This window comes from Dromiciops gliroides, chromosome 1 (assembly GCF_019393635.1).
Source record: "Dromiciops gliroides isolate mDroGli1 chromosome 1, mDroGli1.pri, whole genome shotgun sequence".
Taxonomy (NCBI): domain Eukaryota; kingdom Metazoa; phylum Chordata; class Mammalia; order Microbiotheria; family Microbiotheriidae; genus Dromiciops; species Dromiciops gliroides.
This window is the reverse complement of record NC_057861.1, coordinates 102846648-102873795: the sequence shown is the minus strand read 5'-3', so window position 1 is coordinate 102873795 and position 27148 is coordinate 102846648.

Here is a 27148-nt window from a genome sequence, read left to right as displayed (position 1 = left end):
AGCTCCTGCTGACTTGACCTGCCCCCCTCGGCACTGGGTTGCTGCCCTGCGCTGGGCCTCCCTTTTGCCTGAGTCAGACCGACATTTTCCTGAAGTCTTCTAAATTATCTCTGGTTGGAGGACTGCATCTCTCTGTCTCTTTTCAGGTTCTGTAGTTTCAGAATCCGTCCAGAGGCTTGATTTAATGTTCTTTTTGAGGGAACAGAAGGAGAGCTCAGGCAGCTTGCTGCTTCCTCTCCGCCATCTTGGCTCCACCCCCCTCCAGGTCTTTTTTATAGCATCCTACTTATCATTGTTTTATAGTAAACTACATTTATATAGTGCTTTAATGAGAGATTTCCTTACAATAAACCTATGAGGTTGATTATAGAAACAACAATAATAGATAACATTTATATAGTACCTTAAACTTGACAAAGAATTTTCTTCACAATTGCCCAGAATGGTAAGTACCATACATTTTGCCATCATCATCAATCAATAATTATCCATCAATCCTCATCATCATCCTCAGTCAATCCTCATCATTGTCAATTCATCTTCTTCATTCAATACTCATCATCAATCAATCCCCATCTTTGTCCAATGATCATCAATCCTCCATTATCATTATCATCATGTACCATAATCCTACATTACTCCTTCCTCTACTTTAAAATTTTTCACAATTACTATTGTTAACTCTTTCCTTCCATCCTATTCCCTCTGCATGTCATTTACTCTTTTACCTATCTCCATTCACCCTTTCCCTCCTCAAAGTTGTTTTGCTTCTGACTGCAGTCTCCCCCAATATGCCCTCCCTTCTATCACTTCAATCCCCCTTATCCTCTTCCCCTCCTACTTTCCTGCAGGGTTAGATAGATCACTCTACCAAATTGAGTGTGTATGTTATTTCCTCCTTGAGCTAACTCTGATGAGAATAAGGTCTTTCAGTTAATTATGATGAGTGTAAGGCTCATTCACTGCCCCACTCAACCCCTACTTCTCCCCCCACTCCATAAGCCCTCTCCTGCTTCTTTCATGTGAGATTTCACCCCATTCTATCTCTCCCCTTTCCCTCCCCCAGTTCAATCCTCTCCACCCTCAATTTTACCCTAAAGATGTCATCATGGGACTGCTAGGTGACACAGTGGACAAAGCACCTGCCCTAGACCAAGGAGGAACTGAGCCCAGGTCCGGCTTCAGACACAAGACACTCACCAACCCCACAAACCCAGTCATGCCACTCAACCCCAACTGCCCCACCAAAAAAAAAAGATGAACAAAAAATAAATGCTTTACAGATAGCATGCCTTCATAATCAATTCCCACCTGTGCCCTCTGTCTAAATTTATTCCTATCATCTGCCCTAATACTGAGAAAGCTCTTATGATTTAGACATATCATCTTCCAATGCAGGAATGTAAACAGTTTAACCTTTTAACATCCCCCATGATTTCTTTCTCCTGTTTACCTTTTTATGCTTCTCTAGGGTCTTGCATTTGAAAGTCAAATTTTCCATTCAAATAAGGTCTTTTCATCATGAATACCTGAACGTCCACTTTTTCATTGAAGTCCCATTTTTTCCCATGAAAGATTATACTCACTTTTGCTGGATAGGTGATTGGTGGTTGTAAGCAACCTTTATTTCTAATCATCCAAACTCTTCGGTACTAGTTAAAAATAAAAAAAGTACAACAGTGGAACAGAGTAGATAATCAAGACCTTGAAGCTAATGAAGATAGTATCCCAAAGTTTGATAACTATATTAATAGTCTACTGGTAGAAATATTGCCTATTTGATAGACCTTTGGCAATCCTCCAGAGATCTACCAGGTTCCATTGTGAAACCTTGTCAGGGCATGAAGATAAACATGGAGGCTATACTAGTCTCACATAAACTCTGACAGGGTCTATCAAGTTGGGAAAATTTGGGGTATGGTCCCACCAAAAAGACAAGAGTTAATTTCTGAGGACTTACCTAGCTAAGAATGTAAAAGCTCATTTCCAATTGGCCGGCTACTCAGTGATGAATTATTTGGCCTTGACAAGCCCTGAAGCAAAGAAAACATTAAAAGGGACCCCATTTCCTTAGAATCTTCTTCCAAATCAGTTACATTGTCAATAACAGTGACAGAATAATAGAAAGAGGGCTAAGAATCACAATGTTTTTAAATAATCTTTTAATTCAACTTAGCTGACATTACTCTCAATGTGAGGACTTTGTCCAATGATTAATGACTGTACATGCAATTAGAAGAACTTAATTGGATCAATCATATCTTGATATCTCACTATAAACAAAATCAGAATATGGAAGAAAGTAGAAGCTAAATGTAAGGATGAGTAGTGTGGTAAAAAGTTTTAACAGTCGGTTAGATAATGGAGAGACGCCAGTTTTTTTTTTTTTTTAAGGACCACCCTTTTGGGGAGGAGACCAACAGCATGAGCTACGCACACCAGTCCGTCTGCGACGCACGCCAGATTGCCGGCTGAGCACTCGACTTCCGGGGTGCCAGCTTAAAAGGCAAGGAGAGAACGGAAGTGGAGTCTTTATTCCTGCTCCGCTGGACTCCTGGCTGCGCTGAACAGACAGACGCGGACTGGAGTTTGACTCGGCCCGGCTCTCGGTTAACAGCATGCGCTTGCCTCGGTCTCTCTCCCCAAAGGTGGCCTTGGGTTTTGGTGAGTTTTATACGGAATATAGACTAAGCCTAGACTTAAGACAATTTGTATTGTATTTTTACTTTCCTATCCTTCTAATCAACATCACCTTGTGACTACCATACAATAAAAGCTCTAACTAGAAAACCAGAAGATTCTTCCATTTACTAGTCTGGGAGATAAATTAAGGGAAAGGTTAAGTAGGGGAGATTTATGATCTAATATCCAATTTTAATCTCACAGTAGCAGGCCATCAATTAAGAGGAAAATAAAGAAGTTTATGGAGTTGATTTTAACATATATCCAAAAGCAAAAAGAAAGAGTGTCAGGCCTGAAGTGAAAAATATTTGAATTCTTATCAAATATGGTACTTACCAGCTATGTGTCCCTGGACAAGTCACTTTAGACTGTGTTTGCCTCAGTTTCCCCATGTATAAAATAGGGATGATAACACCTACTTTCTAGGGCTGTTATGAGGATCAAATGAATTAATAATTATTAAGTCCTCCGTACAGTTCCTGGCACATTGTAAGCATGATATAAATGCCAGTTATTACTAGTGCTGCTATTTTATCCTTATTGGCTATTTCATTCTATCATATTGCTAGAATGAGAATTTTCTAAAAGAGTACCATTACAAATTGTGATTTGTGTGTCAATGTCTGTTGCAGAGGTTTCTAATTAAATCAATTTATACTGTGATTCTTGATGACTTCAGTGTAAAGGTGGAATTAAGTAAAGGCAGCATAAAAATTGGAAGCCTCAAACTTATATGCATCAGAATTACTTTTTATTTCAGTAAAATAATTAGACGTGGCAAACACCAAATAACATGACCCAAATAAATTTAATCATATTATGAAAGAGAGCAAATTAAATTACTGATGTGGGAATCAATGCTTGATATAACTCATGCCTCACTTGTGTTAGGGTGATGATTAAAACAAAAAGCAGTACAATAGAAAGCAAATAGGTATATAATGACTTGGTGTACAAATAAGACGACTACCCCCTTACCCAAATGAATTATTGATAATGAAAAGAAGTATTTATAGACTAAAGAACACAATCACTACATACAATCAGTTCAGACAGAATTTTAATATATGTAAACCAAGTATATGCAGAAAAGATTTGTTCTGGCCATGACACTATTACGAGAAGATATAAAGTTCAGTTTACAAGTTATCTAAAAGGAAGAAAATACACTAAAGACATGGGAAAAATCCAAAATCCAATCAATTGGCAAGAAAATATCAGTAACCACAAACATGCAAAGCTACTTTCCCATTTATATAAAATTTTAGTGAGATTGATCTATCCACTGAGAACTTCCTCAATGGGGGTGTTAAGAGAGTACAGGCAGGCACAGTCAAGCAATATCACATGCAAGGCAACATCTTTACCATCTTACTGTTAACTGAAAGATTTACAGAATACAAAATCCCATCATGCTTGTTTTTTATTATATTTCAAAAGCTTTTGATTTCATAGAATAAAATTCCACCTTGAATACCATCTTCTAAGTGGACATGCACATGTATATGTGCATATGTGTGTATGCATGTACACACATACTATATATACAGTTATGTATATACATATATGATATACATGTTCATTTTATATGTGTGTATAGTATGTATTATCTAAGATTCATTGAAAGGTATTTCAGATAGAAACTTGTTTGTACATCCTCTGATTGTTAATATCAGGGGAGACAGAAAAGAGAAGAATATGTGTCCACCAAGGATGTTAGCTACTGGAGAAGATTTAACATAGAACATATTAAGGAATGTTCTGTACATAATGAGGTCTTCTAGATGTGCCTATTGGTAAATGACATTATATTGATTTTGTTAATACCTAAATACTTGAGTTTGGCCTACACATTCACACAGGCAGTAGATAATGGATGAAGCATATCCATTGTCAATATTATGGTGTATAATCAATTGAAAATTCTATAAAGCTTAGCTACTAGTCTCTATGTTAGATAATATACAAATGGACAACAAATTGGATCCAGAATTAAATGGGAGGTAGAAAGTAGGTTCAATTATCTTTGAGAAATTTCAAAGCAAGTTCTCAGAAACAAAGAATTATCTTGTTGATTTCAATACCTTACCAAAGATTTTAGATGTAAATTAATCATAGAACACTATTCTCTTAAATGAATTAAGGACAATGGAGAGGAGCATCCTGGACCTTGTTCATGCTACAATAATTAAGAAATAAAGGACTATTAAAGACTAGAGGGAATGATGTAATGTAAGAAATTTTCAAGCCAAAAAAAAGTGAAAGGATGGCCAGGTAATCTGGTGAGAGTGAGGAATATTTGATGAATAGCCCATGTAGTACAGTAATATCTTCATTATTTCAGTGGAAAGTAAAGAAAACAGTAGATGTATCCTCACAATCAAGTAATCGTTCAGCCAATAAACATTTTTAAAGAACAGACTGTATGGAACACAATAGTCTAGTGTTTAATAAATGCATAGATTTCAGCTATTTGGGCAAGAATTAATTTTCAATTCAGTTCATACTTGATAAAATAAGACATAAAGAGGATTAGAGAGAGAAAATTAACAATTTTGCTTAGATAATTTAAAAAAAGTTATTTCACAGACAAAACCAATGCAGTTGAAATTAGAAGAGAAGTAAGAAAATGAAAAAATTATTTGCAGAGATTTTCTCTGATAAAGATTTCATTTTTAAGTCATATAAGGAATTTGATTAATAGATCTGCATCAAAGCATAGGAACTAACAGTTTTTAGAGGGAGAAACCCAAACCATATGAATAACGATATGAATCAATAACCATATGAAAAATGTTCTAAATCAGTAATGAATCAAGAAATGCAGATTATAACAGATTCCACCTCATTATCCCCAAGACTGGCAAAGTTGATACAAATATTGGGGGGACTTTGGGAAAAAATAGGTACATTTATGCACTATTTGGGGAGGTATAAACTGTTCTAAGCCATTCTAAAGAGCAATTTGGAATTTTGTTCCAATACCTAGTAAACAAATCCTTTTGGCTCATTGATATAAGTATTAGGTCTATACCCTAAAGAATTAAAAGAAAGATGTCTAATGTACAAAAATATTTACAACAGTGTTTCAAGTGCTGGCAAAACTTAGGAATTAAGGGGGTGCCCATCAACTGGGATTTGGAGTGTGGTTCCTATTCTTTTGAGTTTGAATTGGCTGTTATAGCATATGCATATAATGGAATACTGTTATACTCTAAGAAATGATGAAGGGAGTGCTTTCAGGGAATCTTGGGAGGACTTGTGCAAACTGATAGTGTGAAGTATGAAGAACCAGGAAGAGAATTTATATAATAATAGCAATATTACATAGAAGAAAAAAATATTAAAGATTCACAAATTCTGGTCAGCACAATTACCAATGACAATTCAAGAGGAATCAAGTTAAAACATGCTATACCCCTCCTAAAGGAGAAGTAATGAACTTGGTGTACAACTATATAAATACACACATTCATATATATATATATATGTACACACATATACAATGTTGCCAATGGGGGAATGTTTTTTGTTTTGTTATGCAGCTTTATAATAGGAGTTTTGTTTTTCTTATTTCTCAAATGAGGAGGGTAAAGTAAGGGGGGATGCAGATGTAGAAATCTGATAAAATTAATTTTTTCTTCAAAAAAGAATGACATGTCTGATGCTGCATTAGGCACTGAGAATGCAAATATAGAAATTGAAACAACTCCTGCCCTCAAGGAACTCATACCCTAATTAAAGAGAGCATGTACATACTATATACATCATAAGTATTTCTTAAACACCAACAAACAAAAGGTAGTTATGGAGGGAGACAACTAGCACTTCACAGGATCATGAAAGGATTCATGTAAAAGGTGGTGCTTGAATTGTTTTTCAAAGAAGGAAAGAGATTCTAGGAGTCACAGTTGATGAGGGTTTGCAGACTAGCCAACACTAAATCATGGAAGGGGGAGATGGAAGATAGAGTGTCCTGTGTGAGGAACAAAAAGACAGACAATTTGACTAAACTGCAAAGTATGGAAGGGTAAGAAATATACAGCAAGGTTTAAAGGATAGGTTGAGGCAGATAATAAAAGGTTTAAGAACTTATAGAAATGAGTTTATATATTATTTGAGAGGCAATAGGGAGTCATTGGAGTTGATTGAGTAGGGGAGTGACATGTGCAGATCTATGCTTAAGGAAGATCATTTTAGCAGTTTTCTTGAAGATAGACTGGATTGGGGGCAAGACTAGACATTAACCTCAATTGGGAGGCTGTTATCATAATTTAGGTGAAAAGTGATGAAGATCTGACTGAATGTCATGGCTATATGAGCAGAGAGAAGGAATAAGATGCAATAGATGTTGTGGATATCTAAACTATATGGCAGACTGCAAGGAGGATATGGATAAGAGTATCCAAGTATATGCAACTATGGATAGTTATGATATACATCACTAAAGAGAGCATATGGATTGATGAAATCAGATCTGTTTGAATATTTACACATTTACTTTTTTGAGAAAATCAGAACTGTGATTCTATTGAAACTGTACCTGGTTCATGCTTTTTTAGCACTTAGCACAGTGACTGGAAGGTAGTAAGTGCTTAATAAATACTTGTTGACTGATTGACTAATTGATTGTTCATCTGCTGCTAAAATAGTTGTTGGGTTTTTTTCTATGCATAAATTTGTTCATGGAATTCTATTTTACTTTTAGGAAAGACATTTTTTAAACTAGTTAGGATCTAGTCAGAGGTTACAGAATGATTATGGGACTCATAATCCTGACATATGGGCTATATTTGCTTAGTCTGGAGAAAAGAAAGCAGGGTAGTTGCTCAATAGCTGTTTTCAACAATATGGATTGTCTTGAGTCTCCTCTTGGAATCCATCAATTAAAGTTCAAACTTCTACAATAGGCATTCAAGGTTCTCCATAAGCTGGTATCACCCGACTCTCTACCCTTATCTTAAATTATTCCCTTTAATAAATGCTCTGCTCCAACCAAATTGCTGCCTGTTTTTTAAACACATTTCATGCTTTCTTACTTTCTCAAGAAGCATCTTCTTCCTGAAATCCCCCCTTCTTCTGATGTATTTTCTTATTTAGATTATTAGGGAACTAGGCTGGTTATTCTAAAATATTATTAAATTATATATTAATGGCTATTTCACCAGTTTAATAATAACACATATTATTAATATTGACTGCATGTCTTCCTGACTCTGCCACTAGTCATAGGCATACAGGCTTAAACAATTACATCCCCAGTGTATTGAGCCAAAAGGAGAGGGTGTTTGGAAATCCAGGGAAGAAGAGAGCAACCCTGATATGCCCAGGGATTTTATCCTCTTTTTGGTAGAGTTAGGTCATCATACTTTGATCTAAGCTAATTGTTTAGCATCATTCAACTCCATTGATTTACATGACTTGGGTGGTGGGTGGTCTAGAGATCAAATTCCAACCATTAAGGTGGGTTTCTTCTCCTAGCTAAACAGAAGGATCAATCTGCATTCCTTTTGTTTAGCTGAAGGCTCATCCCAGGCCGGTTTCTGGTGAGGAGGAGAGAGCATCTAAAACTAATGTGTGGGTTTCTCCAAGAAATACATTATTAATAATTATTTTCTCATAATATTCCATCTGATTCATTGAGAAACTAGTTTCCTCAGTGAATTAAATTAATATTACAAATATTTTACCAAGGCTTTTTAAAAAATTATCTGGCTTATGATGGTCAACAATAAGAAGGGGAATAAAAAAAATGAGCAATGTATTGACAAGAACTAAAGGGGGCAGTTCCCTTTAGGAGATGGATATTACAAACAGTGTATGCAACAGGAAAAGGGGAAACAAAAAGGGAAATGTCTACTTAAGTTACTGAAAGTCTCTTCTTCTACAGATGATTCTTGGGACATCATCTTGGTGCAGCTCTATATGCCGGGTGTCATCTCAGGTATGATTGCAGAGAAGTCTTTCCCAGATTCTTTAGATGTTTTTCCTCAACTGGAAAATCTTCTCATCTCAAAAGTCTCCTACAAAATTGATCTTAACACAACTTTAAATAACTTTGCCAATAATTAAATCAAATAATGAAAGTTAGCTCAAAAATATGTCTAATGAAATTCAGAATCTTTTAGATATTTTATAATTATGTATTGTCCAATTGTTTCATATAAAATTCATATATAATCAAAAAAAAAGATTAGAACTTATTATTATTATTATTATTTTATCATTAACATTATTTTAATCTCCCATCTGGAGGATGAGATTCTCACTAAGGAATTTCAGATTCCTATTTATAAGATATACTCCAATATAAAAAACAAAATCATAAAAGTTGTAAGATTAACTTCAGTTGTAATAACTTCTAGGAAAAGTGGATGTCTCTTTAACACATTTGCAAAAGAGTACACGTTATGTGGATATACCCTTCTTTAATACAGGACTGACATAATTGTGATATTAACTAAGAAAAGAATTCTTCTTTTGGCTTTATAACTCTTTGCATCATTTAGCTAATTATCCCCATGCCATTATGAGAAATTAAAGAATCTAACATACCTGGTAAAAGATATCAAGGCCAAATTTACTACTATGTTCAACATATCAAATCTGAGATGATTGCAGGAAGTTAGCACAAAAGTATAGGGAAATAAACTATATTATGAGGAAAAAAATCATTTCCAAACTTCATGAAAGTTCCAAGCAAAAGTTCTACATACAACCAGGTGTATTGTGTCAGGTTCAAAGACAGGTAGATAGGATGTGCTTACACTTCAGGTGTCATATTGGGGAAATTGAGTCAAGAAAATCCTACCTCAGCCTTTGCCAAAGTCATTCTACCAGCCTTCCCATGACAGGTCGCCACCTGCTATTTATGCCTATCGGGCCTCTCAAAATTGTGGCACCATGACTCACTGGCTCAGGAGTATTGTATTATTCCTTTGATGATCATACCTGGGAATCAGACTCAGAATAATATCAATTAAGAGTCCCATAATGTTTTAAATAATAAGTTCCAATAATCAAAGCCTCATATGGATTTACCTATTGAGGATAAACAAGAGCAAAGAATGTGAATTTGCTTCTTGACTTGGGATATAGTTACAATATACAATCCTAAATAACACTATAAGTATATAATTATAATCACATAGAAAGCAAATGGCAAATGTAAATGATTAATAACAGTATTCATTCTTAGATGATTTCTATTAATATACTAATAATTAAAATCACATTACCTTGGTAATCAATGTAATCTGTCCACAAATCACTTATTTATAAGCTGTCTATACCAGATTATATACATATTCTTTATCCATATTGTGCACCAGCAGAAACTTTTCTCCTGGTGAAAAAATAGCATATTCTAGTACTAAAACACAATTTTAAAAGAATAAAAACCCATTTAATTAATTATAAATGTGGTTGCAATATCCCCAAAAACCCTTTATGCTGTATTTGAGTTGGACATTCAGAGTCAAGTTTGCTCACTAACATTATGCCTCTGAAGGAATCTAGAACTGTTTAAGTATAATCTTCCCATGTAAGGATGTAAACAGTTTAAACTTATTGAATAATGTTTTCCCCCAGTTTACCTTTTTAAACTTCTCTTGAGTCTTGTATGTTAAGATCAAATTTTCTATTCAGTTCTGGTCTTTTCATCAGGAAACATGAAAGTCCCCTATTTCATTGAATGTCCATCTTTTTCCCTGAAAGAGAACACTCAGGTTTGCTAGGTAGTTCATCCTTGGTTGCAATCCAAGCTCCTTTGCCTTCTGGAATAACATATTCCAAACCTTGTGATCATTTAATGTTGAAGCTTCCAGGTCCTGTGCAATCTTGACTGTGACTCCATGATATTTAAACTGCTTCTTCCTGGCTGCTTGGAGTATTTTCTCCTTCACCTGCTAATTCTGGAACTTGGCTACAATATTCCTTGGAGTTTTCCTTTTGGGGTCTTTTTCAAGAGGTGATTGGTGGATTCTTTCAATAATGATTTTATCCTCTGATTATATAATATCAGGGCAGTTCTCCTTGATAATTTCCTGGAATGGTGTCTAGACTCTTTTTCTGATCATGGCTTTCAGGCAGTCCAATAATTCTCAAATTGTCTCTCCTGGATCTGTTTTCCAGGTCAGTTGTCTTTCCAATGAGGTATTTCACATTTTCTTCTGTTTTTTCAGTCTTTTGATTCTGTTCGACTGATTCCTGGTGACTCATGGAATCATTAGCTTGCAACTGTCCAATTCAAAATTTAATGCATTCTTTTCTTCAGTCAGATTATGCACCTCCTTTTCCATTTGGCCAAATGAAATTTTTAAGGATTTGTTTTCTTCAGTCAATCTTTGTGCTTCCTTTTCCAAGCTATTGATTCTTTGTGCTTCCTTTTCCAAACTGCTGATTCTTTCTTCATAATTTTCTTGTGTTGCTTTCACTTCTCTCCCCATTTTTTCTTCTACCTCTCTCAATTGATTTTTTTGTTTTTGTTTCTGTTTTTTGTGGGACAATGAGGGTTAAATGACTTGGCCAGAGTCACACAGCTAATAAGTGTCAAGTGTCTGGGGCCAGATTTGAACGTAGGTCCTCCTGAATCCAGAGCCAGTGCTTTATCCACTGTGCCACGTAGTTGCCCCTTCACTTGATTTTTAAAATCCTTTTTGTCCTCTTCCAAGAAGGCTTTTTGGTCTTGAGACCAATTCATCTTCCTTCTTGAGGCTTCACATGCAGACAATTTGAGCTTGTGTTTAGCTCTTCCCTGTCAACACAGAAGCTCTCAATGGTAAGAGCTCTTTTTTGTTTCTTACTCATGTTGTAGCTTACTTTTTTCAAGTTGAGGTCTGCTCCTGGGGCACAAGGACACTGTTTCAAGCTTCTTATGCTGGGGGATAGGGACTGTGTCACTGGCTTTCTACTCTGAGGCCTCAATGGCTTGTGGATTTCTCACTACCCTGAGCTTGCTCCCTGCACTTGCTCCAGGTGCTAGGATGGCCAGGCCCAGTCACACCTGTCCCATGGGTGGCCCTTTACCTGGCAGCCTGCCCTCTCAGCTGGTGCTGGTGGATCTCACAACTGGTCCACTGCACCACCAGCTTGCTGAGGCAGGATCAAGGGGTCTCAGTTGCTCTGCTGTGGCCAAGAGCCTCCTGCTGACTTGCCCAGACTGCCTCCATGCTGGACTGTAGTATCTGAGCTGTGCTGCAATCCCTTTTGCCAGAGGGAGGCTTACTTTTCCTGAAGTCTTCTAAATTATCTCCAATTGGAAGATTTTGTCTCTCTGTCTTTTTGTAGGTTCTATAGTTTCAGAATCTGTTTAGAGGCTTGATTTGATGTTGTTTTTGAGGGAAACATCGGAGAGCTCAGGCAACATCCTGGCTTCTCTCCTCCGTCTTGGCTCTGCCTCCTGTAGAACTGTTTAGGTTTCACCCCCTCTGGGAGTTTCTGAAATCAACAAATCTCCTTCCTCTAAAATCTTGCTGTCTAGCTCTACACTCCTGCAAAATATGCCCTTGCCTATGGCAGTAAGGTTGATGGAGAGTTTTTGTCACTTTTGACTTGGACTTGTAGATATTTCCTGTAGAGAAGTTAAAATAATTTGGATTGTGTTTATTTCCTCAGAAATTGTGGTGTTTGAAAGTTGCTCCTTGTCTTCTACCTATTTATTGAGCTTAAGTTTCTCCTCTATTATCCTCTCTATAATCTCTTCCATCTTTTCTTTCTCTGTTACTTGAGTAAGTCTCTCTTGTACTTCCTTATCTACTTTCTGTCTTTCTCTCTTTTCTCTGCCTTCCCTCTCATTCCCTTCATATACATATGATGCTATTTCATTTAACCTTTCTGTGCTGAAAGCATTCCATCCTGGATACAGCTTCTCAAAATACCTCCTTACTTCTGGTAAAGATTAATTAACAAAATGACTACAAATGAAATGTGCATCTCTAGGATTTAAGGGATTTAACCCACATAATCTATCATAAAATCCTCTCTGGTCATGAGTAATTATCTCTTGTAGAGGTAGGATAGAGTCAGGTTTTTCTGTTTTCTCTAATGCTAGACTGTCAGCTGAGATTGATTTAGTAGACCATGTATAGGAAAGGTCAGTATTAGGATAATTAGGTGGCGAGGCATAAAGAGAAGGGGTGAAAGGGTAACACAATGAAGGATATGGGAGAAAATACATGGAGTGAGGATTTGAAAAAGGTAAGGGAAGAGGAAGGTGAGTCTGAGATGTCTGAGGAGCAAGAGAGTTCATAGAAGAAGCAGTTGAGGCAGATTAGGAAGGTAAGAGTCCATCTGCCAAGGCATGAGTGAGGCAGTGGGAGGGAGAAGCTGGGTGCATTTCCCCCTGCATGGTCTCCCTGCTCAATTCCAGAGATCCCAGTAAATTAATTCCCTCAGTGTTTTGGAATTAAAAGAACCATGTCTAGGCCACAAAGGTTCCCATGATAAGTTAAAATAAGTGTTGTGCCAGAGTTCAATTAGTCATTTCTTTTTCATTCCCGGTTTCACTGGTAAAATGCCCTTATCCCTCTCTATAAGAAGTCTGTCTAAGGGGAACCCATGTGGTACAAATGTCTTGCTGTGTCTGTCTGGCCCCCATTGTATGTAATTTAAAATAACCCTTTCTACACACACACACACACACACACACACACACACACACACACACACACATACAGAGTAACAGTATTGTATCAACTCATTCTATAAAATGATTTGGGCTCGGTTTGTCAAGTCAAATGTCTTAAATCTTCCCAAAAAGTCTTTTCCTCTCATCTCCCTGTTTGAGCTTTGGCCAGATCAGAAAGATTGAGAGTAAAGTTCCCCAAATACTTAGAAACAGGCATAAAGAGGCACATGAAAACTTGAGAGAGGCATATAACAAAATTACCAAAAGTAGGAATAAACACACAAACACAGAATTTCTTACCAACACAATTGAAGATCAATCTCAGAAGATCTCAGAATTCAAAACACCTGAAGTGGTCACCAAATTGAGTTATTTGAATTATTGGGGAACTAGGCTTGGTTTCCTAAAATATTACTAAATGATTTATTAATGGCTATTGCACAAGTTTGGCAGTAAGCATTTATTATTAATTAATATCACATATTAAATTATTTACTACCTGTCTCCCTGACTCCACTACTAGTCACAAGGTTACATGCCTAAACAATTACATACCCAGTGTATTGAGCCAAAAGGAGAGGGTGTGTGGAGAGTAAAAGAGAGTCCAGGGAAGAAGAGAAAGCCAAGAGAGCAACCCTGGTGTGCCCAGGGATTTTAAACACTTTTTGGTAGAGGTAGGTCACCTTACATTGATCTAAGCTAATTGGTTAGCATCATTCAGATCCACTGATTTACTTAGAGGGGTGGTGGTTCAGAGATCAAATTTCAACCATCAAGGTGTGCTTTTTCCCCTAGCTAATCAGAAGGATCAATCTGCATTCCTTTTGTCATGCTGAAGGCTTATCCCAGGCTGGTTTCTGGTGAGGGGGAGAGAGCAGCTAAAACTAATGTCTGTGTTTCTCTCAGAAATACATTATTAATAATTATTTTCTCAAAGAATTCTTATTAATCCATTAAAGCCTAAGTCAAATGCTCCTTCCTCCTTCAAGTGTTCCCTTATGCTTCTAAGTAGTAATGTCCTTTCAATGGTAAACCCACTTAGAACTCTGTGTAGCAACCTTTGCATTCACCTTCGTGATATTGCATATAAGATTTATTTTCTTTAATGTTAGCTCCTTAAAGTCAGGAATCATCTCACTTTTGTAGTTGGGTCCCTAGTGCCCAATACAATGCATATGGAAGACACTTAAAAATGCTTGGTGGATTGATTGATTGATTTATCTGTGTATATGTTTTCTCATTCCCCAAATCTCTGTCACATGATGTTCTGTAGTGTGTCTTATCTAAACTTTATATTTTCCCCTGTGCCCAGCAAAGTAGTCTTCATACAATAGGTACTTATAAGTGTTTAATATTGGTTACTGTCAGTGAACCTTTTTTTCCCTTTTTTTTTTCATTATTATAAGGGATAGCTTTCTGGATTGGAAATGGAGTGTGAGATACAATCAAAAGTACAAAGTATAAAAAAAGAAAATATATTTGAAGCATATTTAATAAATCAATGCATAAATCTGGTCAGGTGTCCTAATTCCCATTTGACTTCCATTTTATAATACTTTTTCTTCAAGTGCCTTCTGAACTCACGCTGATAGCCTTACTAGTCAACAGGTAATAAAAAAAATGTTACAATTATATAAAACACTTTCCAACAGTATTTCTTTTAATGCTCACAATATTTCTTTGACAGACAATGCAGCATAATGAAGAGGGGTACAGCCTTAGGGTTAGGCAAGGCCAAAATTCAAGTCTTAGTTCTGACACATGCTATCTTTGTGACTGTGGGCAAGAGATTTAAATATACAGTGCCCCAGGCAGTTTTTAAAACACTATTATATATAAGCTGCTGATCTATAATAAGGGAAAGAGGTTCAACCTCACAAATTCCCTGTGTCCATGAAAACAGGATCCAGATCCCCCCAAAATTCAAAAAACTACTATTTGCAATACACAAGGCTTTATCCATCCCCATTTTATATTTGAGGACTCTGTGGATCAGAGCAATTAAGAAGTGACTAGCTCAAGGTCACATCACAAGTTAGTAGCATAACTAGTCCTTTTGGCTCTGCAACTACCTAGTATGTGATTTAGAACAAGTCATATCAATATTCTGGGCTTCAGCTTCTTCATATATATAACGAATTTGTAATAGATTCATTCTAAGGTACTTTTCAGCTCCAATGTTCTATGACTGACTGACTTACAGTGACCCAGGCAATTAATGAAAGAACCAGGATTACTCCCTTCTAGTCTAGTTTGACACACTAATGGTTCTTTCCACAGAACTGATCCCTTGCAAAGTAGGGCACTTTCATCTTCATCTTCAGTTGAAGATTCTATATCCTAGTCACTTACCTACACGGAGCTAGTTTGCCTGTTAGCAGGAGAGAATTTTCATGAAATTCAGAATGTTTTTACGTATAACCTTGTTCCTTTCTATGACAGTGTTGATCTGGTTAAAACACTATTATACAATCTCCTGTAGCCACCAAATATTAACATTTTATAATAATGACAATTCATAACTATGACATGAGCAGTTTTATTTATAAGCATTGGGGGCTGTGGAGGGGTAATGCAGGGCAAATAGGCATGGGTAATTGAGTGAAAAATCACGTAAGCCACCATATCTATTTTATTCCAGCACAGACTATACTTCAGAGCCAACCTGGCCATCTTGCTGTTTTTCCCTGTCCAGACTGTTCTTCTTACCCCACCACTATCCCTAACTGTCTTCTCCAGATAGCTAAGTGTAACAGTGGGTGGAGTGTTGGACTAGTAGTTGGGAAGACTTGAATCCTTACTCTTCTTCAAAAACTTACTAGCTGTGTGAACTTAAGAGAGTTGTTTATTCTCAGTCTCTGTTTCCTGAACTGTAAAATGGGGGTAGTAATAGCACCTACCTTCCAGGGTTGTTGTGAGGATCAAATGCAATCACATACATAAAGTGCTCTGTAAACACCGAAGCAGAAATATATAAACACTAGCTACAATTATAACTACGTTAATCATATAGCTAGAGTGTAAAGGGACCTCAAAGGCCATGTGATCTAATCCTTTCATACTACAGCTGCAGAAACTGAGGCCCAGAGAAGTTAAGTAATTTCCCCTAGGTTACACAAGTACCTCAGAAGAGGGATTTGAACCCATGTCTTCAGGCTCCAGTATCAGTGCTATTTCCCTTGTATTGTACTACATCTTTCTCTCAACATGGCAAGTAAATAATTGCTACCATTTCCGATGATGGATTCTGAAAAAAGCATGTCATTCAATTGCCTTATGGATCCATTCCCCATTCTTTACCCTCCCCAGATAGAAACTCCTTTGACTGGTTACCACACAGCTATATTATATATGGATTGTCCCCTCCTAATAGAATATGAGTTCCTTGAATGCAAGAACTGACTCATTTTTTGCATTTGTATCCCTAGAGTTTAAAACAGTATCTGACACATAAGGACTTAATGATTTGCATGCATCATTATGCATGCATGCAAGCATTCCTTCATTCATTCATTCTGGGCCTCAGTTTCCTCATCCCTTAGAAAAAAAAATCTATAAAATGCCCTTTATTAAGTAGACTTTTCTTTTCTTTTATCGATTTTTCTTTTTCCTTCTGGAAGTCTCCACTGTTGAGTTGTGCCAGATATAAAAGGAAGTTTCTGCAAGATTTGCAAAAGCCAAATGCAGCTAGATCCACAGGGAGAGCTCTGTCTCATCCATCAGGCCTGCTTGCTCTTAAAAGGGAGATTCCTATAAATAATCCATTGGTTTATTGCCCTTGGTGATGCTCAATTCCCCCTGGTCAGCAGCATCAACGTTATTTCTAATGGTGAATGCCCGCACATCATGCCTTGTTTACTCCTATGTAACTCAGAATAGTTCTTATCTATTTTGGTTGTGGCCTCAATCCAGTTAGTGGAAGTATTGATTTATTAACACATAGTCTACTAGCAGAGGCAAGGGAGAGGAAACTATATTTGTCTAAGATGAGAAACCACTTGAATTTTTCTGGGTTTAAAGTTTCAGGGTTTACTCCTATCACTTCACATTGAATTCCCATCTCCTCTTAGCAAAATGCCACTTCCTGTTTATAAGGAAGCAGACTTTCAGAAACCTCTTTGACAGTTAATAGTATATTGATAAGTTAGGTTTGACACATTTCAGAAACACAATATTCCATTTCCCCTTAAAACACTTCTAGCTTAAGAATGATGGGGCAGTGTGTGTGTGTGTGTGTGTGTGTGTGTGTGTGTGTGTGTGTGTGTGTGTGTTTGGGGGGAGGGGGGGAGAGGAACTGGGAGGAGGGGAATTGCTTGATTTAAACAGCATTACAGCCAGGGAAGAATCACCAGGGTAACTGTTTATTTTCCCTCAGGCTGGCCTACAGAAAAACAGTTAATGCAAACTTGCTCAGTTGCCATTACATATTTTTAAAACCTCTATTCCTAGACATATTCCACAAACATCCACTAACATGTGCTGAAGAGAAACCTGTTTAAAATATTCGTTTCCAGATATTATTGTGTGTCAAGGTAGCAACTTATATTTGAGGTGTCCTTGGCTCCATCTTATTATATAATTAATCATTTAAAGAGCTCTGAAATTTCAATAATGTGGCATGACTTTAAGTTCCATAACTGCTTTGTACTATTTGTGTGACAAGAGGCAAGTCATTGAATCTCTCTGGGCTTTAGCTTCCTGGACTATAAAAGGAGGGGGTTGGACTAGATAATCTCTAAGGTCCCTTCCAGCTCTAAATCTGGGGTCTTATCATTCTATGATTCTTAGCTATGTCTGAAGTGACTATGTGCTTTTCCTGAAGTTCAGATCTGATCATGTCAGTATTCCTCCCTCCTTAATAAACTTCAGTGGCTCTCTATCAACTCCAGCATTAAATATAAAACTCCCTGTTTGGCATTCGAAGCCCTTGAAAACTTATTTCCTATCTCCTATCCTTTCCATTCTTTCTAAACCTTACTTCTCACCACAAAGTTTTGAATCCAATAACATCAGCCTTCTAGCTGTTCCATAAAAAAGATTCTCCATTTCTTGATGCTGGATATTTTCTCTGCCTGTCTCTCATGCCTGGAATGGTCTCCCTCCTCAACTTTGTCTACTGGTTTCCCTGACTTTCTTTAAGTTCCAGCTAAAAGCCTATCAGGAGAAGTTTTCCAGCTCCTCTTAAAAATCTAGTGCCTTTTCTGTGTTCATTACTTCTGATTTATCCTATATTTAGCTTGTTTGTATGCGTTTCTTTGTTTGGTACCTCCTTCTTTAGATTGTGAGCTCCTTGAGAGCAGGGATTATCTTTTGCCTCTTTTTGTATCCCCAGGGTTTGGTGCAGTGCCTGCCACAGAATAGGAACTTGATAAATGTTTATTGATTGGTTATGGGCTGAACCAGTAATAAAAAAGACAAAGGTGAAATGCCTGGTGATTAAATGAAAACAGTCACTTCATTTCATTTTACTTATAATGCTACCTCAATATTTAGAAAATAATTATACTCAGTTAAACGAGATATTTGGAGAACAACTTATTATAAAAAGCTTTTCTTATAGAAGAACTAATACTGGAAATCATATTCTTCACCCATCACTTTGAAGGTAGGGAGTGCAAATGCCATTATATCCATTTTACAGATGCAGAAACTGAACATCAGAAAGGTGAAGGGAGTTCCCCACAGTGACACAGCTACTAAGCAAGTCTTGAAAACTATGGCTCCAACACCTTGCTACCTCTTTTACCAATAACCTCTTTCACTTCAGCTCCTTAAAAATTATTCTTCAAGGTCACTAATGAACTACTTTTCAAGAAATCCAATGGCCCTTTTCAGTACAAATTCTTTGTAATCAATCTGAACCATTTGCTACTGTTGACCATGCCATCCTCCTGATCTCTCTTTCATCACTTGTCTTTAGTGGCTCCATACTTAGCCAGTTGCTCCTTTCTTAGCACCTTAGAGGTTGCCTCATTTTCTCCTTGGGGCAGTTAGGTGGCATAATGGATAAAGTGCAAGGCTTGGAGTAAGGAAGACTTGAGTTCAAATTTGGCCACAGGCACTTATTACCTGTGTGACCTTGGGCCGGTCACTTATTTCCTGAATGCCTCAGTTTTTATCATCTGTAAAATGGGGATAATAATAGTACTTTACAGGGTTGTTTTGAGGATCAAGGGATATGGTAATTATAAAGCACTCAGCACAATGCATCAATGCATGGTACATAGTAAGTGCTATACAAATATTAGCTATTATTATCATGATTGATAATAATAATTGTTTTTTTTTGTTTGTTTGTTTGTTTGCTTTTTTGTGGGTTTTTCTGGTGAGTCAATTTGGGTTAAGAGACTTGCCCAAGGTCACACAGCTAGTAAGTGTCAAGGGTCTGAGGCCGAATTTGAACTCAGGTCCTCCTGAATTCAGGGCCAGTGCTTTATCCACTGCGCCACCTAGCTGCCCCTAATAATTATTTTTCTACTTGTATTCCCAGTGATTTACATGTAGTAAGTACTTAATAAGTGCTTTATTCATTTCTAACTGCTTCAAGTGGTGTTCTGTGCCTCATTACTTTTATTTTCTCTCTTAACACTCTTTTGCCTGAGAAATTTCATTCACTCCCAAGACTCCAACTGTTGCCTCTATGCAGATGATTCCTAAATCATTATTTTGAGTCTGAGAGCTTGTGAAATCTCTAAGCCATAAATTAACTCCCTAAGAAAAAAATCTCCAGGGACAGATGGGTTTACAAGTGAATTCTATCAAATATTTAAAGAACAACTAATTCTGATACTACACAAACTATTTGGAGAAATAGGTGAAGAAGGAGCTCTACCAAATTCCTTTTATGGTGTTGATACCTAAACTAGGCAGAGACAAAACAGAGAAAGAGAACTCGTGCAATCTCAAGACCCACATCTGAATATTAAAGGACACCATCATACCTTGTCATCTTGAAGTCTGTATGTATCTACTCATTGCCTGCATGCTACCAAGGTTCATAAGATTTCTTTCTTTAGAATTCTGTTTCTGTCATAGGATCAACTTTTATAATATATGCCCCAAGTCAAAATCTTTGGGTTCATTTTGGCACTTCCCTTTAAGTCATCTCTCATATGATGCTAGTCCCCACAAATCTAGTCTCTCTCTCGATAGCACCTCCCACATTTCTTCCATATTCTTACTACCTGCAGCCTAGTAGAGCCCCTCAGTACCACCTTCTAAGTCTGTTCCAATAATGTCCTTATAGATTTTTCCATCCCTATTCTCTCATACCATATATTCTATCCTTCATATCTGATGGATTGATCATCCTTATAAATATGATCATGTCATTCCTTTGATTAAAAATCTTTAGGGGCTTATCATTAACTTCCAAGTAAACTTCTCAGTACTTTGGCAGCTATTTGAAACTCTACAAAACCTGTCGCCAACATAACTTTTCATCCTTAACTTACATTACCATCTTCTGTTGCTGAAGAACAGCATTTAATTTCTCTCCAAGAATAAAATAAAAGGAAGTTCAGAAGAAAGCAAAGAGAAGTGAAATGGATTTGGAACTACTCAATAAAATTTAATATTTAATTTAAAACAAAAACTGTACAGAATAGAGGTTCACTTTGTCCTATTCAATCCTTTGTATCTATTCTTCTTTATATAATGTATATTCAAATTTATTGCCAGTTTATAATTAAAAATTCTCACCTCAGTGTCTATTCATTATCTGATTTAGGAATCAGTCCCACTCCCTTCATTTCCTCCTCATAATGGAATTTATTAATTTGATCATTGACAATGCTATGCTAAGGTTTAGTAAAAATACAGCAATTCAAACAGTTAAAGAAGAGAATCCAGCTTTCCAGACCAGAGTCCAGAATCCAGTTTTTCCAGACCAGAATCCAGAGCAGAGTCCAGAATCCAGTTTTCCTGACCAGAATCCAGTTTCCTCCTGATGACATCTTACCACTTCAAGAAGACAAGAGAACTCAGAGACTTTATATGTTTTGTTAGTTTTTTACTATCTCCTTTCTGTTATAATATACACTATCTGTAACATGTACTCTCTGCAGAGGCTCTCCCTTTGCAAGACTTATGTCAAAGCGTCAGTTCATGAGGACAAAAAAAAAAAAATCGCCCCTCTGGACAAAACTTTCCTCTCTTCCTTTTCTACATTGTTGTTCACATATTATTAGTTAGCAATAGTTATTATATTCTTTTTACTGTTCCGTCAAGGAAATATTTTGTTTCTTGAGGAACAAAAGGGGGGAATGTGGTAAAAAGTTTTAACAGTCAGTTAGATAATGGAGAGATGCCAGTTTTGGGGTTTTTTTAGGACCACCCTTTTGGGGAGGAGACCAACAGCATTGCCTGCTGAGCACTCGACTTCTGACTTCTGGGGTGCGAGTTTAAAAGGCAAGGAGAGAACGGAAGTGGGAGCTATTTCCTGCTCCGCTGGTCTCCTGGCTGCGCTGCACAGACAGACGCGGACTGGAGTTTGACTCAGCCCGGCTCTCGGTTAACAGCACGTGCTTGACTCTGTCTCTCTCCCCAAAAGTGGCCTTGGGTTTTGGTGAGTTTTATACAGAATATAGACTAAGCCTAGACTTAAGATGATTTGTATTGTATTTCTACTTTCCTATCCTTCTAATCAACATCACCTTGTGACTACCATACAATAAAGGCTCTATCTAGAAAACCAGAAGCTTCTTCCATTTACTAGTCTGGGAGATAAATTAAGGGAAAGGTTAAAAAGGGGAGATTTATGATCTAATATCCAATTTTAATCTCATATCCTTTAAAAGGCTAATTCAAAAGATGTCACCTTCTATGAAGCCTTCTCTAACTCTCTTGGCATTAATGACTGGGCTTCTTGGATTTTACATAGCATTTTGTTTGTGCTTTGTGGCTTTATCTTGTTCATTACTCGGCAAAAAATATTCTACCTTATCTAAATGTTTATCCTACAGTACCTAACAAGGTACTCTGCACAGAATAGGTACTTACTATTTGTTAAATTTATCTAATTGATTCTACATCTTCAAACTCTCATTTTCTTCTATCTAACATAATGTCTAATTATTAGAAACTTATTAACTATTGATTAGACTAAATTTACAAAATCTCAGAGGGAAATAAGAAGTCATTTTCTTCAGTCCATGTGTGAACAAGAAATGCCTCTGAATAATATAGCTGAAAAGTCTTCACTTGATGACTGCTAATGAGAGAGAGCTTACATCCACCCAAGATTTTCATCTTTTGGATAGCTCTAATTTTTAGGATATATTTTATAACAAATGTAAATGTACCTATACATCTACTTACTACTCCAATCTATTGCTGTCAACTGGGAATTAAGAAGAACAAAGCTAACACCTATCCATGTTTCCATGTAATATCCCAGCAGATATTTGAAGACCCTTAAATCTTCTCTCCATTATTGCTAAGTCCTTTTTATGTACTTCAATGTCATTGCCTGTTTGCTTTAAGGTTTAATAACATTGGCACAAATCTTATAGGGCTAAAAACAAAGGACATAGATGTCACTTCCTCTATGAAACCCTCCTTGATTTTCCAAGATGACAGAGAATATCTCATTCCTATAACTCGTCATAGCACTTTCCCCATTTCTTTTGAATTCATCTTATTCTTCATTATGTGTTCTTGTTCTTCCCCACATATCGTTGTGAATACTGATCAATTTTTTATTCTCATAGGCTAGCAAAATTTCTTCATTATATAAAGCAATGTCTTATTGGATTGAAGTGATTCCGATTCTTTTTTTAGTATTGATTTTTTTTGTTGTTTTTACATCACCTTTGCATCTAAATATATTTCACTCCCTCTCTCTCCCTTTCCTCCCTCTCTCAAACAAAATGCAATTAAAAAAAAAACCTAACCAATGTATCAACTGAGTATAACAGTATATGCATTTTTCCATATATTTCCTACCATTATTAAGAAGAGAGGAGAGTAACTTTTTCCTCCTCTTCTCTTCTTCTCAAGTATCCTTGGTCATTTTTATTATTTAGTGTACCATTGTAGTTGTTTTTTGTTGGACTTTATGTATATTGTTTTCTTTGTTCTGCTTACTTCACTTTGCATCAATTCATATATCTTTCCATTCTTCTTTATATTCTTCATATTCATCAATTTGATGGGACACAAATAGCCCATTACAGTCATATATCATATTTTCAAATAAGATAAAGCAAGTTTAATATAATTCAAACAATGGAAAAAGCATTTATTCAGTACATACAATAAACATAGTTATATGGCCATTGTTATGGGAGTTTGAAACTTACATGAGATTCTATCTCTCTAAGTGAAATTGCCTGATATGTGCATTGAGAGGTACCTAATGGAAAATAGCATTCAATGTTTAAATGAATGCAATCACTACATTAAGCAAGATGAAGTAGAACCCCACAACTGAGCTTTAAGATCCCAGCCAGCTAAATAATTCTACCATCTATTTTGGAAGATAAGACTAGCACAGAATAAGATAAGACTATCCCTTGCATTGGCTGGGTTGGTTCTAAGTGCAGGATCCAGATGTTGAGTAATTTATTCGGGCAACCTTTTTCTTCTAATGCTTGGCTTGAAGTCCATGGGAGTGGAGCCAAATATTCTCCTCAGTTCATTCAATGGTTTGTCAGTTCCTCCTTTTAACAACAACACTGGCCTCTCAATGAGGTGTTAGGGCTTTTTTACCCCTGCGGATGAAAAGAACTGCTCATGGAACTGGCAAGGCTTGGAGGTGCAGACATCCTTCCTAATCACTCTTTTCTTTGAGAGTAAAAATGATTTATTCAGGAAATCACTGAGTGCTGCAGTACAAAGGAAATTGAGAAGGGCAACCCCCCACCCCCCACTTTGTGTTTGCATTTGGTTAGCTTTCAAAGGTTAATTAGCCATGTTCACAAGTTGCTTGTGCTTCTTTCTTTTTCTTGCCTCCCCCCATCTTTTTTTTTTTTGCCATGGAATTGCACTGTAATTAATGCAATCAATATAACATGCATTCTCTATTCTGAAAAGTTAATGAGATGTGGGGAGATACATGCAAGATATACAGCTCAGAAGCACTGCTGCAGCTCAAAAACACTGCCAAATTGTGTCCCCCTGTTGCCACTTCTGTAGTTTAGTGTAGCCCTGGGCCTCTGACTAAGGATATAGATTATCTGATCTCTTTTGTCTTTCTCTTTTTCCCTGTCCCTGTCTTTTATGTTATCCATCCATCCACTTATCCATTCATCCAAATGGGTTATCTCCCTCCTCCAATTTTCTAAAACCATTTTGTTTGGTTCTCTCCTTTACTTCTATCACAAATGAAATTATATTTCTCTGTGTGTATCTCATCCTTCCTATAAACTCCTTTAGAGTGGTGATCACTTTGTTTTTGCCTTCTTAACCTTCACAACCCCAACCTCAGGCACAGTGACAAACATTTCCAATTCAATTCATTTTAATGCCATATAATGGAATTCAATTTAATTTAGTATATGTTAATTATTGAAGGGCTTATTAATAGTAATATTATTCATATAGCAAATCAAGGTTTGCAAAGAGCAATCAAATATTATATCATTTCATCTTCAAATAAAAACCTGTGGATATAGTTAGTAATATTATTTTCAGTTTTTCAGATTGGGAAAATAAGGATGAGATTGAGATTAAATGACTTGCCTAAAGTCACATAGCTTGTGTTCTGTGTGCAAAGCCATATTTTAGGTTGTGGAGGAAGGAAGCTAAAAGTAAGGTCTCTGCCCTCAAGGACATTATATTACTGAGGGATAGGGTGATAGCATTCCAGAAAAGTAAGTTCAAGGTAATTTTAAGGGAAAAGAAAGAACATTAACAATGGGGGAGGTCAGGAAAGGTTTCAAAGAATATGTGGGATCTGAGTTGAGCCTTCAAGGAATATGAAAATTTTTAAAGGTTTTGATGAGGAGGGAATTGATTCCAAGACATACATATATATGAAGGAGGGGATATGGAATGCTGGACTTGGAGTCTGGAAGATAGGTCCAAATATTTCTCTTGCACCTAGAAACTGTGTAACTTTCTTTAAGTCCACACAAACTCTCTAAACATCAGTTTTCTTATATGAAAAATTAAAGCTTTAGACATGATGATCTCTTACAGCCATAACTCTATGACCCAATGATCTTACAATGTATATGAGTTCAGGTCCTAGCTTGTAGTCCAGTCTGGCTGGAATATAAAACACATAAAGAAGAATGATATAAAATATGGATGAAAAGATATATTGGATCCAGGCTTTGGAGGGTCTGAAAAAGTGAATAAAGAAGTTATATGTCATCCTAGAAGTAATATGAAGACTCTGGTGAGTTTTTGAGCAGCCAAATGACAAGGTCAGACTTAGGAAGATTGTTTTTGAAGTTATATAGAGGATGGAATAAAAAATAAAGTGTTGACAGTAAGAGAAAAAGTTATTACACTAGTTCAGGAAAGATATGATGAACTCCTTAACTTGTAGAATTTTGTTTGAGTGGGTAAAATATAGATAATCTGAGAGATACTGTAAAATATCAAAAATGTAGAGGCATGGACAATCATGTATCCACAAAATGGAACATTAGAAATTTTCTCAGACTCTTTAGATACTCCATACCTATCCATAACAGAAATTATGCTGAGATAATGCAATTACAACTGTCTTCATGGTCTAGAATATCTAGAACCAAAATGACATAAAAAGCCTATGAATTAACAAAAGAGAATCCTAATCACCAATTCATTCAGCACCTCTCCCCAGCTTCCAAGTCTATGAATAGATACACAAAGAAATCAATTTTACATTCCCCCTTCATCCCATAACTACAGAAAACTCAAAAGGTGTCAGTTTGCTCTAGCTGGGATGATTGTAGCAGCACTCTGGCTGAACTCTTCCAGAGATCTGAGAAGCAGACAGAAAATATATCAGCTTAGTGAATGTGTGACTGTCCACATAGTGTTAATGAGAGCATAACACCTGGCTGTGGCCACTTCTCCACACCACTCCTACCATCTCAGTAGTCACTTGGGGAAGAGACCTAGGTTGGTGAAACATAAATAGCCCAGCTGGGAGGAGGCTAACATATCATTAAGGTTTAACCCCTAGGTAAACTAAACTCAAAGGGAGAAGATTCAGAAAGTGCACAATAGGAGGCTAGAAGAGGTAAAGAATGAAATTACCAAAGATCTCAGGAGGAAGAAAACTCAATTAAAGACATTGAGCACAAACAAAAAACCAATGAGGAAGACTTTAATAACAGAAAGGATAATGATCATCTACCAGAGTCCAAATATCTATGAATAAATATTTCAGGACAAAAGGAAATAAATCAACATTTGATAAGTCAGAGGACCTCATGAATTCCCAAGAGAGCATGAAACCAGAGGAAGATGTTCCAGAATGATTTAAAAGAATTATGACAGCAGAAGTTATGCTTTAATTAGCAGACAAAAATTGGAAGAAAATGAAAAAAAAGCTTCAATTGAGGGAAGTTTTACCAAAAAAGGAGAAAATAAATGAAAGAGAATGCAAAAATGATGAAGACATGTAGAATCTAGAAGAGGGGAAGCAAAGATAATAACATTGAAAGAAATCAGGTTAATTATATAAATAAAACATTCAAGTCAAAAATTATAAGTTTCTCAGAAGAACATGATAAATCAAAAGAACCAGACACAATAATGCAAGAAATAATACCAGGAAACCACTCAGAGCTTCTGAACCCAGAAAATAAAATGTTAATTGAAAGAATCAACAGATAATTTCTGAGGTGTGGAGAGGACAATGCTTCTAATCCCAAGACACATAATGGACAAATTGAAGAA